This window comes from Rhodnius prolixus, unplaced genomic scaffold, assembly GCF_049639745.1.
Source record: "Rhodnius prolixus isolate KJV_2025 unplaced genomic scaffold, Rpr scaffold_6, whole genome shotgun sequence".
In the NCBI taxonomy this organism is placed as follows: Eukaryota; Metazoa; Arthropoda; class Insecta; order Hemiptera; family Reduviidae; genus Rhodnius; species Rhodnius prolixus.
The window spans coordinates 29182959-29196742 of record NW_027411634.1 but is presented as its reverse complement, the minus strand read 5'-3'; positions in this window follow the sequence as shown (position 1 = coordinate 29196742).

Here is a 13784-nt window from a genome sequence, read left to right as displayed (position 1 = left end):
GTCTTCATACATTCTATGCAACCAGCTCTGCTCTTCGTAATTTAATAAGTGTTATAGAATCTTACTTCTTGTAGACCTATAAGATTCAGCGTTTTTCTCTAAAAAATACCTTTTTTTTTTTTGTAAACAAATAAATCTTTTATAACTTTCTTTCCCCAGTGGTTCAATTTCTGTTCATCTTCTTGAGTCAATGCCCAAGTCTTTGAATCAAACATGTCTCCTGGACTGAGACTGGTTCAGAATAAAATATATGTATAGTCAGCCACGTAAACACAAGCTCTGTATTGATGCACAGCAGCTTTCGTTCTATACATTACAAACTTAATGCAGACATAGAATTTTAAATTAGCTATAGGATATTTAATCAACACTATAAGACAATCAAGGTATCATTGCCAACTAATAAAACTTCAAAAGGAAATAGAGCAAACCATTACTTTTAAAAACAGAAGACAGGGAGAGAAACATGTCTATACAAGATCTATTAGGGCAGGTTAGCCAGACGTGCTTACCCAGCAGGTAATCTCCTTAGAAAGGAGACTCGCCGTTGGACATTTTATCTTTATTTTTATTTTGGTAATAGAGATCACATTAATGACTCTTCTAAACGAAATCTACATTAATTTTTTTTTTTTTTTTTTTGTAAGAGAGAGAGAGATAGGACGTGGAATAGAAGAATAATGTGTCCTTTTTAATTTATTAATTAATTTTTTTAATCTTATTTTGTTTATTCGAAATTTATTATTTAACTTTTTATTGAAAAAAAAACCTTACTCGCTTTCACTAATTAACATAACCTGTACGTTATAAATAATTAAATAAAAATATAGGTGTGTCCATGGCAACGGCCTCATCTGATGGTGGTGGTAATTTGGTCCAACTTACACAAAATAAAAAATAAAATAAAAAAGAGAGAAAACAGCTAGTCAGTTTTATATTTCAAATTCAAATATTCTGAAGAATGATTGCTAAATAAGCAACTACCTGGTTTTAAATGAAATATAACTGATTTGTAAGTTAACAGTTACATTTTATCGGGCCTCATTCAACATGAGAATGCCTATTTTTATTTTGTTTTTATTTAATTCAATTTAAAATACTCGGTTTAACCAAAAATGGGTTAACCATTACCCTTAAAGGTTATATTGTTTCTTTACTTGAATGGAGTGCCGTTTTAATTGAGTGATCATGTATTAATTCTTACAGTCTCTCACACTATAACAGGGGTAGTGTTGTCAACGTGCAGATTTTCGAAAAATTACAAATCAAAATCTTAAATTTAGAATCGGTGACATCACGGGATCAAGTAATAATCTTTTAGACGGTAGTACTAGTTTTTATTTATTCATTTATTTTTTAAATTTATGGCGCTTCAACTTCTAAGGTCATCTTAGGCGCCCGGAACTTTTATTCAGTGCACTACTGGCCTCTCGCTCAAGACAACACTGTCCGGGGGCAAAGAGCTGTACGAAACTCCTAGGAAGGGGCCAGCAGCTGGATTCGAATCCGGGATCTCCGCGTCTCCCAGTATACGCTAACCACTGAGCTAATCCTTTCCTTATGGTTTAAATTCACACCAATTTAGCTTTAAAAAAAAATTAATTTCAAGTTCAGTTTAAATTTTTAATTTCTTTTACTAAGGAGAGAAGATATTTGGATCATGATAAATTTGGTTTTCACTGAAAGTATACGTTTTGAGATTCTGCAAGTCTCAAAAATGGTTGTTAGAGAATTGCGTGCGTGTGAGAGAGATCTTGCTGGATATTCTAAAGAAGGATTTAGGTTTCCTCCTAAAATTTATTTCGAAGTAAAGCGTAGTTTTACAAACTAAATCATATTAATGAGATATAAATCATATTAATAAATATATCTCTCCCCCTGCAGATTAATATTACAGAAGAATGAGGAAGATTTACAGCGCTCAGTGTATAAACTACATCAACTTGGCAGAGAGTATAATTTAAATGTATCAGTTACAAAGACAAAGGTTATGGCCCACCATGGAAAGCACCCACTTCGTTCTAAAATAGTAATAGATGTTAAGCCACTGGAACAGGTCTCGTATTTTAATTATTAGGGTTGTGAGGAGTTAGCTTTCATCCAGATAATGGTATACAAAATAAAATAAGTAAATTTCAATCTATCTTTTTTCATTTGTGTAAATTTATTTGTTAAGTTACACCAGCGCTAGATACGCCATAAGTAACAATGACAGTAGCTGACACCACTACAAACTCACTAACTGAGAGTAGAAGTTACCCAGTGATAACACTCCCTAAGTCGTCTCTAGGATTAGCTACTCTGTTCAGAAGAGAGAAAATCGCGAGGCCACTGGCTGATTTTAATCGTTTGGGAGGATGAAGTGGATGATGATGAGATGATAAATGGTGGACAAGAGGATTGGAATGAGAGTGCAAGTTCTGATGAAAACTTTTATAGCGAGTTCGTGCAATCTGTCCTACAAACGGAATTTCCTAGTCTGTGTGGATAGTTAGATTTGAAAAGTAAAATGGAGAGTTAACGATAGTGTGGAGAATTTTAGACTGAAGAGATTGAATTCGTTGAAGATTGGAGCTAAAATATATTTCTAAAATTCGGAGTTTGAAAAAATAGTGTCAGTCTCTCGAGAATTGTAATGAGAAAAATTCCTATGAGAGTTGAGACCAAATTTTATTGTACAATGGTCACCAAAAAGTTAGCTGACCTCCAAAACGATCAACCAACTCCCTTACATTGAAAGTTCGATACTTGTGTGGCGAATATTATTATTATTTTTTTTTTTTAAACAAACGTTCACAATGATTCAGTTTAAAGAAAGCCTAGCCTTCTTCTAAGCAAACTGAAATATTATTCATTGTAACAATAGTGTGCTAACGATTTCAAATGTACCATCTCTTAGATGTCAGTAAGTAGTGATGTTTATTTCTACCTTTAAAAAGCCTATTTTGTGAGCTAACCATGTTCAAATCATAAAATGATAGTCATGCAATTATGGATTGGTTGTGCAGCAGTTTTGTTTATCATCTACATTGCATAACATTTAAAGTGATTCATTCATGTGTGTATAGTGTGTTATTTATTTTTTTTAATTTAAGGCGCGTCAACATTTGAGATCAATGGCGTCCAGCGTCTCTTTTCGTACTATAAAAAGCTTCTGGCATAAATCTAAGGAAATCTAACCCGGGAATCTCCACCTCTACTTCATTCTCTGCTTCATTGAACATTTTGTTGCCCAAATTCTAATTTAAGAATGATTATAAAATATTATTGTAAATATTCCAAAGTAAAGTGCAGTTTCTAAATTATTTACATTATCGCATTTCTGCTTGCTCAGACAGGTCATATTCTTATGTCATGTTTTAGTGTATAGTCACCTAAACATCCTCCAGTAAACAGTAGGAGAAAGTACTAATTATCGATGAAGCAAGTTGAATGAAAAGCAATTATCTGTTAACACTAAATCGTGGCAATGAGAAACCAGTTTCTATTGAGATGATATTAATAAAATTCTACAACGTGTTAGACCTCTTAGTTAAAGAGACAAATCAAACATACAAACAAACATACTTACAATTTCAAATTAGATAAAAAGTCAAATTTACTTCTCTATGTAAAACGTACAAGGAGGAAATTTAAGAGAATTTATTTAAATTCATGAAATCCTTATCTATGTAAATTACAAAATGGAAGATCAACATCTGGAGGGCAAAGTAAATCTTGAGATTTTATGTCTTTACAAAAAGTTATTTTTTATTTTTCTTAGTGAGAAGTAAAGTATTGCGTTCATGTGTTTCTGTGTGTGCTCAAAAGTATTACAAAAATTAAAAAAAAAACGCTTGAAGCTGAAACTTAACGTGGAAGTTGGACGTAAAGGCCGCCTTAAAAAAAAGTATGCATTATTTTACTTAATTTTTTTTTTTTATAGATTTTCTCTTCCTAGGAGATTCTTAGGAGTTTACTGTGTCCACGGTGATGGACTCCGGTCGTCAATGACATTTAGATGTTGAAGCGGTCTTAAAAACAATTTAACAAAGTGGCTTTGTTGATTGTCTTATTGACGAGTTCTTTGGCGACAATTAAACCAGAGATCTAATTTGATCTTTTAGCAACTTTAATGTTGTCGAATTTGGCTGACATACTCCTCAGACGACAGACTTAAACCCATAGTTTCAAAAACACATTCAGATTTGTAAAAAACACTTTTTTTTTTTGAATGACAGAACTTCAAAACTGATACATCTATGTTAAATGAAAACTTAATATCGATAAAACTCGATAATTTGTTAATAATAATGATAATAATAATAATAATTAAGTATTAGGGAAGGGATTAGCTATGAGGTTAGCATACTGGACTCCCACGCGGAGGTCCCGGGCGCTAATGACCTCAGCTGTTGATGCGCAAAAAAAAAAAAAAAAATAATTAAGTATTTTATTTTTAATTAATATATACATAATCTCATAACCAGCAAAACATATTTACACAAAGCATGGACAGCAGTCCATCTGCTTGACCAAATTCTATTAAAAAATTTACAATATAAAATAGCAGCCAGAACTTATCGCATAATTTCAGTTATATTCTTGTGTGAGGAAACTTCTGTATTTCCAAGCTCTAATATGATACGATAATTTGTTACGATTGCAATTAAAATAATGTCCTTACCCAGAGTAAGAGAAGGTAAAAAATCAAGGAAATATTGAAAAAGTAAATTCCAGAAGCTCACTTGGTTGGATTGGTATATCATTTTCAAAACAACCTGTTTTTTCTCTTTTATAAATAGACATTTGTATCAATGCTTTCGACCAAGGTAAATAAAATTTTACCCAGCAGTATTTTCGTGTGAATTGAATCAAATCAATGTCACAATCAGATAATAATTTTTTGATATAAAGGATGCACCAAAAAATAATTTTTTTTTAAAATAAAATTTTGAATAATCTAAAATATTTAATAAAAGCAGAGAAGTAGGTTGGAGAGATATAGATTGCGAAGTCCTGCTTTAAATGCCAAGACCATTTTGAAATGTTATTATACCCTGAGCGAGATAGAGATGGGCTGCATAAATATTAACTTCCCCCCTTCCTTCTAGTCCGATAAAATTTAATCTTAAAAAATAAAAATAAAAAACACAAAATTCCCTCTCTCCTGATTCCATAAAAATTTCTCTTCCCCCCCCCCCCAAGCTAGTTGAAATGTTTATATAAAACACAGTAGATACTGTTTTACGGGCGCGAGCTTTCCTCCAATTTTAAAAAAATATTTGTCTTCCTTCTCTTAGTCAGTCAGTCAGTTTGTGTCTGTATTATTCAGTTTAGGTTTATGGTGGACATTACTTTTTAGAGTTTAGCGTGTCGCCACACAAAAAAAAACCAGAGGAGAACGAAGATTGGTAAACCAGTTAATGGCCAGCCAAACCGGTTCTGTTGGTCACCTGGGCAAGATGACATTTTAGGCAACCACAATGTAATTAAGTGTCCAGTTATTTTGGTCCAAAACTTTGGTATTGGATGATTTCTCAGACGGACAAAGACTATCGTTGAAATGTAACACTATAATTTAGATTAAGTAAAATTGTTCCTACGATAGTCAACTTATTTTTGTTATACTCTTATATTAGAGTTATTTTGATTAAAAAGAAGTCAAAGTAAATAAAAAAAAACGAAGGTCTAGCAAGAATTTAATTAGTTCAATTCACATTTTTTTACGAAATTCTGAACACTGTCAAGCGTGCTGGAGTATAAAAAATGAGTAATATTTTTAAGCGGTTTCTACAAAGGCTGTTAACACCGCTGAAACACATTCATTTTCAGAATACAATTTTAGATAAATTTTAAACGGAAACAAAGAAATATACTGTTATTAATTAAAAAAAAAATGAATAAACTGCAGTTACAGTCATTTATTCAAATTAGTTTCATATGCACCGCACATACAATAATTTACACAGTTGATTGTTTTCAATATATAGATAGCAGCGGCGAGCACTGAGGAGGGTATGACCCAGTACTTTCACTTTCAGGGTCATTACCGACGGCCAGTAGTCCTTCTCTATGGATAGGACAGTGTTTTTACATGATCAGTATACGCTCTTTACGAAGACCTTGCCAGCCGTTCTGATGAATCATTCACCAACTACTATCTCTACCTATACATCCAGCAATGCACCGTTCTTTTATATTAGCACACCATATTTACGTTAACCACCATCTTTCTTTAATAGACACGATCTTACATTGTATATCTGATTACAGATAATAAATAATACGAAAAATAAAATTTGGTAATTAATGTTCATATTCTATGTACTTATAATTTGGCTTGGTAATTACATTGTTATCAAGTCTGTTTTCTCTTTTCTACTAATAAGGGAAGGTAATAATTACGATATAGATTTTCGATATTGCCATTTCACCGCTAACATCCGTTTTGAGATTCCGTAAGTCGTCTTTAAAAAGACTTTTCACAAAGTCTGTGTGTGATCGGAAAATAGTATAAAGTTAAATATTTGATATTAGCCATTTTTGTGGAGAGACAAACTTAATTTATCTCAACTTAAGTGATTATATTCTTTCATATAAGAGTGATTCTCCTGTAGTTCTACAGAAATTATATATATTATTGAAGACCTGACCATGCAAGACCATCCTATCCTAAGTCCTCCCCAAATTTAGCCCAGAAAAGAATTATAAGGGCCTTCTTCAGCATCAATCTACCGGTATATGTTTACAACATCCTAAGATATCCCTGAGCTCTAAATCCCGTAGCCATTCTCTTGAAAGTACAAACTAAGCGAAACGGTGTCGCTGACCTATTCTCAACTCACTCTTCACAATTCTGCCACTCAGGAATAGGTGTCATCCCTACTTTGTGCAAGCATGCCTAATCAACTAAAACTTTTAATTGCGTCTTAATCAGAAAAAGGAAGTTCTTTATGCTCTCCCAGCTTAAATTGCTTGGGTAACCCTTTAAGCAAGGTTACAACCTTCAGTTTCCTTCTAGTGCGTCTCCGATTCCATTATTTATTTAGTTCTCTTAATGCCTGCTACTAATAATTATATAAAATCGTGAAAAAATGCTGAAAGGTTGATGAATTTTTGAATAGGAAATTTGAAAAAAATCTCCACCTTTTGATAGCTAGAGAACTAAAAAGTGATTCGCCTCAGGTTCTCCATTGAAAACGGACACAATCAGATGGTGGTGAATCAATGACTGGTTAGGAGGATCCTTTTCTGAGCATCAGAAGATATCAGAAAGGAGAAAGGGGCGAACAATGCGTAAAGTTCGAATCAAATCAGTGGGTTCAGTGCAGCCTGGGGGCTCTTGTATGGCCAACGGTGGAGTCGCCACACAAGTTACATTTAGACAATTCACTATAATTCACATCTTAGGCAACATTTAACGATAATATCAAATTAAAAGTAGAAATTTCTAACGATAAAAAAATAAATTAACGCCCAGTGAATAGAAGTGATACAATCTGCGTAAACCCTAAATTTGAATTCTCTTAAGACAAATGTATTTAAATGATATTTTTACCAACCACACCCTAAAGCTTAGTACATTTTAATTGATTCTTATAAATTACTGATATTAATGAGAACTGTGCGGCCATTATGAAAGATCAATCTTATCCCGGTATAGGCGGGATGATATTCACAGATATTCTGGCCTGTGATGGGAACACGCCTACAGATAAAGCTCTTAAATACCTTTCTTAATAATTCATTGAACATTTCTAATTAATAGCCTACTATTAAATAACTCTAAGGTTCATTCTGTTTTTTAAATTTAATATTTTGAATTGTATTAACAGTATAACGTTTTACTTAAACTTAAACTTCGTGCCTTCAAAGATTGAATCGAAGTATACAGTGCGATTCGCAACAAAAAGGTTACCGATCTTAGTTTCAGAGCAGCGGTGCAGAAAATTCCAGGCTCGAAATTGACAAATATAAGAGTAAACCATAGTTCAGTCTAGATATACGTAAAACTTCATTATTTTTTTTAGTTTCTTTCTTCTTGGTACGAGCAAATATTGGCATCGGTTCATATTTGCGAAATAAGATTTCATTGGATACTGAATATACCGTCTGCACCATGCATCCTTTTCGTTTATGATTATTTTCATTTTCTTATGATATTCTTAACTATCTTTTAGTTCTTTCAGATATTACAGATTTCTGGTTGGAATCCGTGCTTTGTATTTTGATTTCATAAGAAATATCTACATAATAAGGCTTATATTAGAATTTTTTTTATAGAATTCATAAGGAGGCTATCCTGATTGACTGCCTTATTATATTATGAATGCAGATTAGGTTTAAGGTCTCTGTTCAGATAGTTGTGTACGTAGAAGATAGTTGTGTTATTTTTAAATTGGGTTTAACAATTGTACGGACGTACTAATGCCGAATTAGCGATTATGTGTGGTAATGGCCATAACTCCAAGACACTCGGGCCATAATATAATCCACTCAAAATTATTTCTGTGCTGGAAAATTCTTCAACAATTTGCTTTATTCCAGATTGCAGTGTTGGCAGTAAAGAATTCCTACAAGTATCTCTCTAGATCACACGATCCTAAAGTGACTTCTAAAATCGGTTTTGATCATTTGAACATGTTAAAACATGTAGAACATTAAGGCTTAGTCACACTTTTAGCAAATTTAATGAACCTTCTAGTGATAATAAAATCCTGGCTATTAAATAAATATGCTTGTCACACAGTGAGCTGTACGATATTATAAACATGATTAACAATGCAACGTCAGTTTTATTAATTATTATAACAGAAAAGAACCTAACCATTCACTTGTGGTTACAAACATATCGCAAGTGATTTGATTTTTTGATTGATGAAGCCCGCATTGCTACTTGTTTATCAACTGAAGAGAAGGGGTCGCGATGGTCGGACAGGTGAATATGTATTAGTGAAGAAGAGTGTGGCCGCTATTGACGCCCCAGTGATGGCCAGATCTGACGACTCATAGTCCGGATTCACTTCATAGCCTCTATTAAATAGTTGCACGTACCTTACAACGTTGCTACTGTATTACTATTTCTAGTCATCATTTCGAAACAACTAGATGATTGCAGTTACTGTTTGCTATCCAGTAGCCATCTCACAGTCCCTGATTCTTAGATCTCTCTACCTCTCTACTTTTATCTCGTTTTCTTTCTCTTTTCCCAAGTAGTAGCTAGCGATTCCATCTAGTCTATATATTCATTATTTTTCTTTTAACAATTAACCAGTTAATTGGTTGGGTAAGTTTCTTCTTTTTCTGTACTTCTTGTACAACTAATTTACAGATTTTCTCCAAGCTAGGAATTTCTTGTTAATTTGTTCCATTCTCTAATGCTGGAAAGGTTACAATTTAACTGAAATGGGAGCTTAAGCTCTCAATTACACGATCTCTAGAGACTACAATACACCTATATAAAATTTTTGTCTCGAAAACTGATTCAAATTAAAACTGTCCGAATCTTCCTATTTTATTCAAAATGTTTTCTCAAAAAAATTGTTTTTGAGGATTCATTAGGGACCGCAACTGTAAGCATTCTATAAAAAGATCTCTCCAGATGAGTGTATAAAGGGTTAATCAACCTTCACTTTTTACTTAACAAAACTTAACTTTTCAAATACTTAACTTTTTAAACTGTAAGCTTTGTTAAGGAGATAGTTAATGAGATATAGAAGGTTAAATTTTAGAGGTTTTCATTCAAATTTCAAACCGTTGTATCTCTCTTCGTATTGTTCAGATATTTACGAGTTCATTACCAGATTATGGAGAGAAGTTAGTTCTACAACTGGTATTAATTGAAATGTTTTAAACATAACAATTGATGAGATATAGAAGGTTACATTTTAGAGGTGTTCGAATTCGTTTGAATTTCAATCCGTTGTATCTCCCGCCGTATTGTTCAGATTTTCATGAATTCATAACCAAATTGTAGAGAAAAGTTAGCTCTATTACTGGAATAAATAGCAATGTTTCAGTTATAATAGGTAACGAGATATAGATGGTTGAATTTTAAATAAACGAAATGGCTGTTGTCGATCTCGACGCTGAACACAGTTATGGAGACAGGTTTGCTTCAGTAAGGCCCCCTCTAAAACTATTAATACTAATTACTCTTTTTTTTGTATTGGGTTTTTTGTCCTTTTTCCCAAAATATAAAAAGAAAAATTTTTTTAAGTATGAAGAAGTTTAACTTATTTTTGTCAGAGGAAAAGAACTGGTTCTGGTACTCCAATGTTTATATAAAGTAAAAACTATTGTATTATTTGGGCAATAAAAAAAAAAACATTTTATTATTATTATTACTAATTACTCTGTAAATCTTAATTTTGATAAAGTTTGACTTTAGGTAGAGCTGCTCTACGTGACATTACAGTTTTAACCTGCTCTTACACCTACTAAGTGAATTATACCAAGATTATGCCTGCGGAAGTATACTTGGTATCTTGATATAGCTGAACCAGTAGAGGTTGTTAGCTGGTACACGAGGGACGTTGGAAGGTTAGGCAAAAAAGATGTTGGCAGAGGGCATGAGGGAAGGACTTAGCAAGGGACGTCCCCGATTGAGGTTTCTGGCAGAATTCTAGGGCAATAGTTAGAGAAATGTAAGTCGAAAGATGTAAAAGCCCTCCTCAACTTCTTTAATAATGGCAATGGTTAGAAGGTAGAAGTTTTTAATAAAAATTCCGGCTTCTAAGAATAAAAACTGTGATTTTAGAGAGGAAGAGAAAGGCCATTCTAATCAAATTATCCGTTAGTAATTATTGTGGCCAAATGGGCGCTCACATGTGCACTTAAAGCCCTGAGTGGCTTTTTATAATTCAAAACATGTCACAGATAACGTTAAACTAAAAGTAAAAATACCAAAGCGATACATTCTAATGATTAATAAAAATCAAACAATAAAAGGTCAGAAAACTTGTTATCCAATTGAAATCCGTAATTTTTATTGCCATTAAAATTCTTCATTGTCAAATTTGGAAGTAGAAGCGCGATTGTGTAAAAGTTAATAATGAAGCAGGAGGAGTGTGTAGAACTGAAGAAGTTATTTTATCAGAAACTAGTTGGGAGAAACTGTCAGAGACCAAAATTCCTCGCGAGTCTTCTTAATTATGTTAGAATTCTTTTAGGAAAACAATTATCTTTAAGGTAAAATATTACGAAATCCTTTAAAAAAAAATATGGGGCCGTTGGAGAACCAATTTTTTTTGTTCTTAATTTTTCACTCGCCTAATTTAGATAATATGGCGGCACATAAAAAGAGAAATCTGGTCAATTGGGAGTGTTATAATTATTCATCAAAGTGAAGGGGGATTCTACGCTAACTAAAGCTTCTAAGAGCTTCCCCTAACCAAAACAAAAGAGCCTGAAAACTTAAAGGGGAGCATCCTAAGCCTAAACCAACAACCTAAGCTCTTCCATTGTCAACCTATTCCCACCAGAGATCCTTAGCATCTTCGCACCTCTGAACAATTTGTCATAAGATGATGAATGTTCCTTCTCACAAAGTCTTCTGCAAGGATCGGACCATAAACCCCATTTTGTAGAGGTGTCTCCTGAAGCTACAATGCCGAATAAGGGAACTAACCTAGAAAGGGTGACCCCCCATCTCACTAACAACCCTGGACGACCCTCGAATAAGCATTTTGGCCTATCAAGCCCATACAGTTCATTCATAGTGGCAGCTCGATGCCGACTTGCATATATAAAATGATACCAGCCAACAGCTGGTTCGGGGAACTGATGAAGGAGTTTAAGACACACGATTTTGCCAGCCTGAAGATTGCCTTGTTACTTGAAAGAAATCTTTATTTATTTATTTTTTTTTTAACCTACGCCTTCACGGTCAATGGCTACTTCGGCCATGCGACGTCTGGCAGCCCAATCCATGGGCTGCATTCGGCGACAATTGTCAGTCGTTCAGCGAGAACAGGGGGCACCACAATAAAGGAGATAAAGGAGAAACTGAATGTTAATAATTTATAAATAGAATGATTAAAAATATCTGTATAAATAGATATGGAAGTGAAATGAACACCTGGTGTATACAGTAGTGTCTCAGAAGGACATTACTCGTAAATAATAACAAACTGTTAGAATAAAACAATAAATGAAAACATTCAAATAGCATCAATGTTTAGAGCGGTAATTCTAATAATTATTATTAGAGTTGGGTTAGTCACGTGAGAGCGGCTAGAGTACTGGAGTGGGCACCACAAACCGGAACTGGAGCTACAGGGTGTGGCCAGACTGGATTGCACTGGAATTATGACAGATCAACCTCCTTCCTATATAAGTGCGCCACCCCTCGCCATCTACTCTTAACAACTAGTTGTAACTTCTACTCACTATAACGAAACTATACAATATCCTCTCGCTAGATTGAACGACTAAAAAACCCTTTGTACTTCTTCAACTCTAGTTTCTTCATCTGATTTTACAATAATTTTATCTTTTATAAACTGCAAACTGCCTTATGTTTTTTTTACATGAAAAAGTTGTCGTTTATTTTTATTGAATGTTTTAATCTCACTTTATTGGAATTTAAACAAAAAATTTGCATGTCTAGTATTCGTTTCCTAAATCTCTTCTTTTGGGAAATGGTGGGTATACTCCTGGAGGCAAAATCACGACATCCATCCAATTCCTACAGAAAAGATGAAAAGGAGAACTCTATCATCGCTGCGATACCATTATCACCATGAAACCATTCTTCTGCACGTGAACCTTGAGATTTATTTATTGTTTTGTGGTCTTGTTTGCACATTAACCATTATTTTTTTGTGAGGGCTGGAAAAAACCAACATATTGGTATGCACCATTACTGTTGGCTTCGAATGCCTCAATTTACCAATATATGGGTGGAAAAAAACCAGCCCTATCTTTTCCAATATTCAATTTGAGGAATAGCGCAGCCTCTTTCACTTCTTTCTTCATCATGACTGCCACTCTTATACTACATCCTGCTTCGTGGCTTCCATGAGATAAGGATGTCTTGAGTAACAACACAATGGTATCTGAATGTGACATCGTTATTTGATGTGAGCTTAGAGTGGTGTAAATAGTTGTATAGTTATGATAGTATTTGTGTGAGTAATTAAGAACTAAAATCGAAACTATTGGGGTCTCGCTGCATCCTATATTTTTATTTTATTCCCTCTAATGAATTTATAAATACTTCGTAGCGCATCTGAATTCATTATAGCTAAAATACTTCGTAGCGCTACAGGGGAATCGTACATGTGTTGCCAATTCCTTTAGGAACTTGCCTCCTATTTCTGTTATATCTGCTGCATCTAAAGAGAAGGTGATCGATGTACCCCATCTTCCCCGCTATTGAAATCACATTTAGGAACCTCGAGATCAGAACACCACATGGGCAGTTCACGTTCGTGTAGCGCCATTTCGCAGCGAGAGAAAGCCCCGCTACTTGGAGGCGCGATCATGCAAGCATAGCCTATTGTTTCTTCGCATCTTTCTTGATATTAGCTAGGGCATACTAAACTATTCGAGGTAAAAATTTCCGTATTGGTTGCCTTTTACGACAAGCAGGTAGATATCCTGGGACTACCCATACGGGAAGTGCCTAAAGATACTGATACTCGCCTTCTTCACTCTGCGGTAAAAGTTAAAAAGAAGGTCCTTGTCACCGCAAGAATATTTACTAACCACCCATCAGTGATTTGAACTCGCTTTATTGGTGAAATCATAAGACAAGTGGTCAATGATTGGATTTTGGTCAAAAAAACATGACCAGTTAG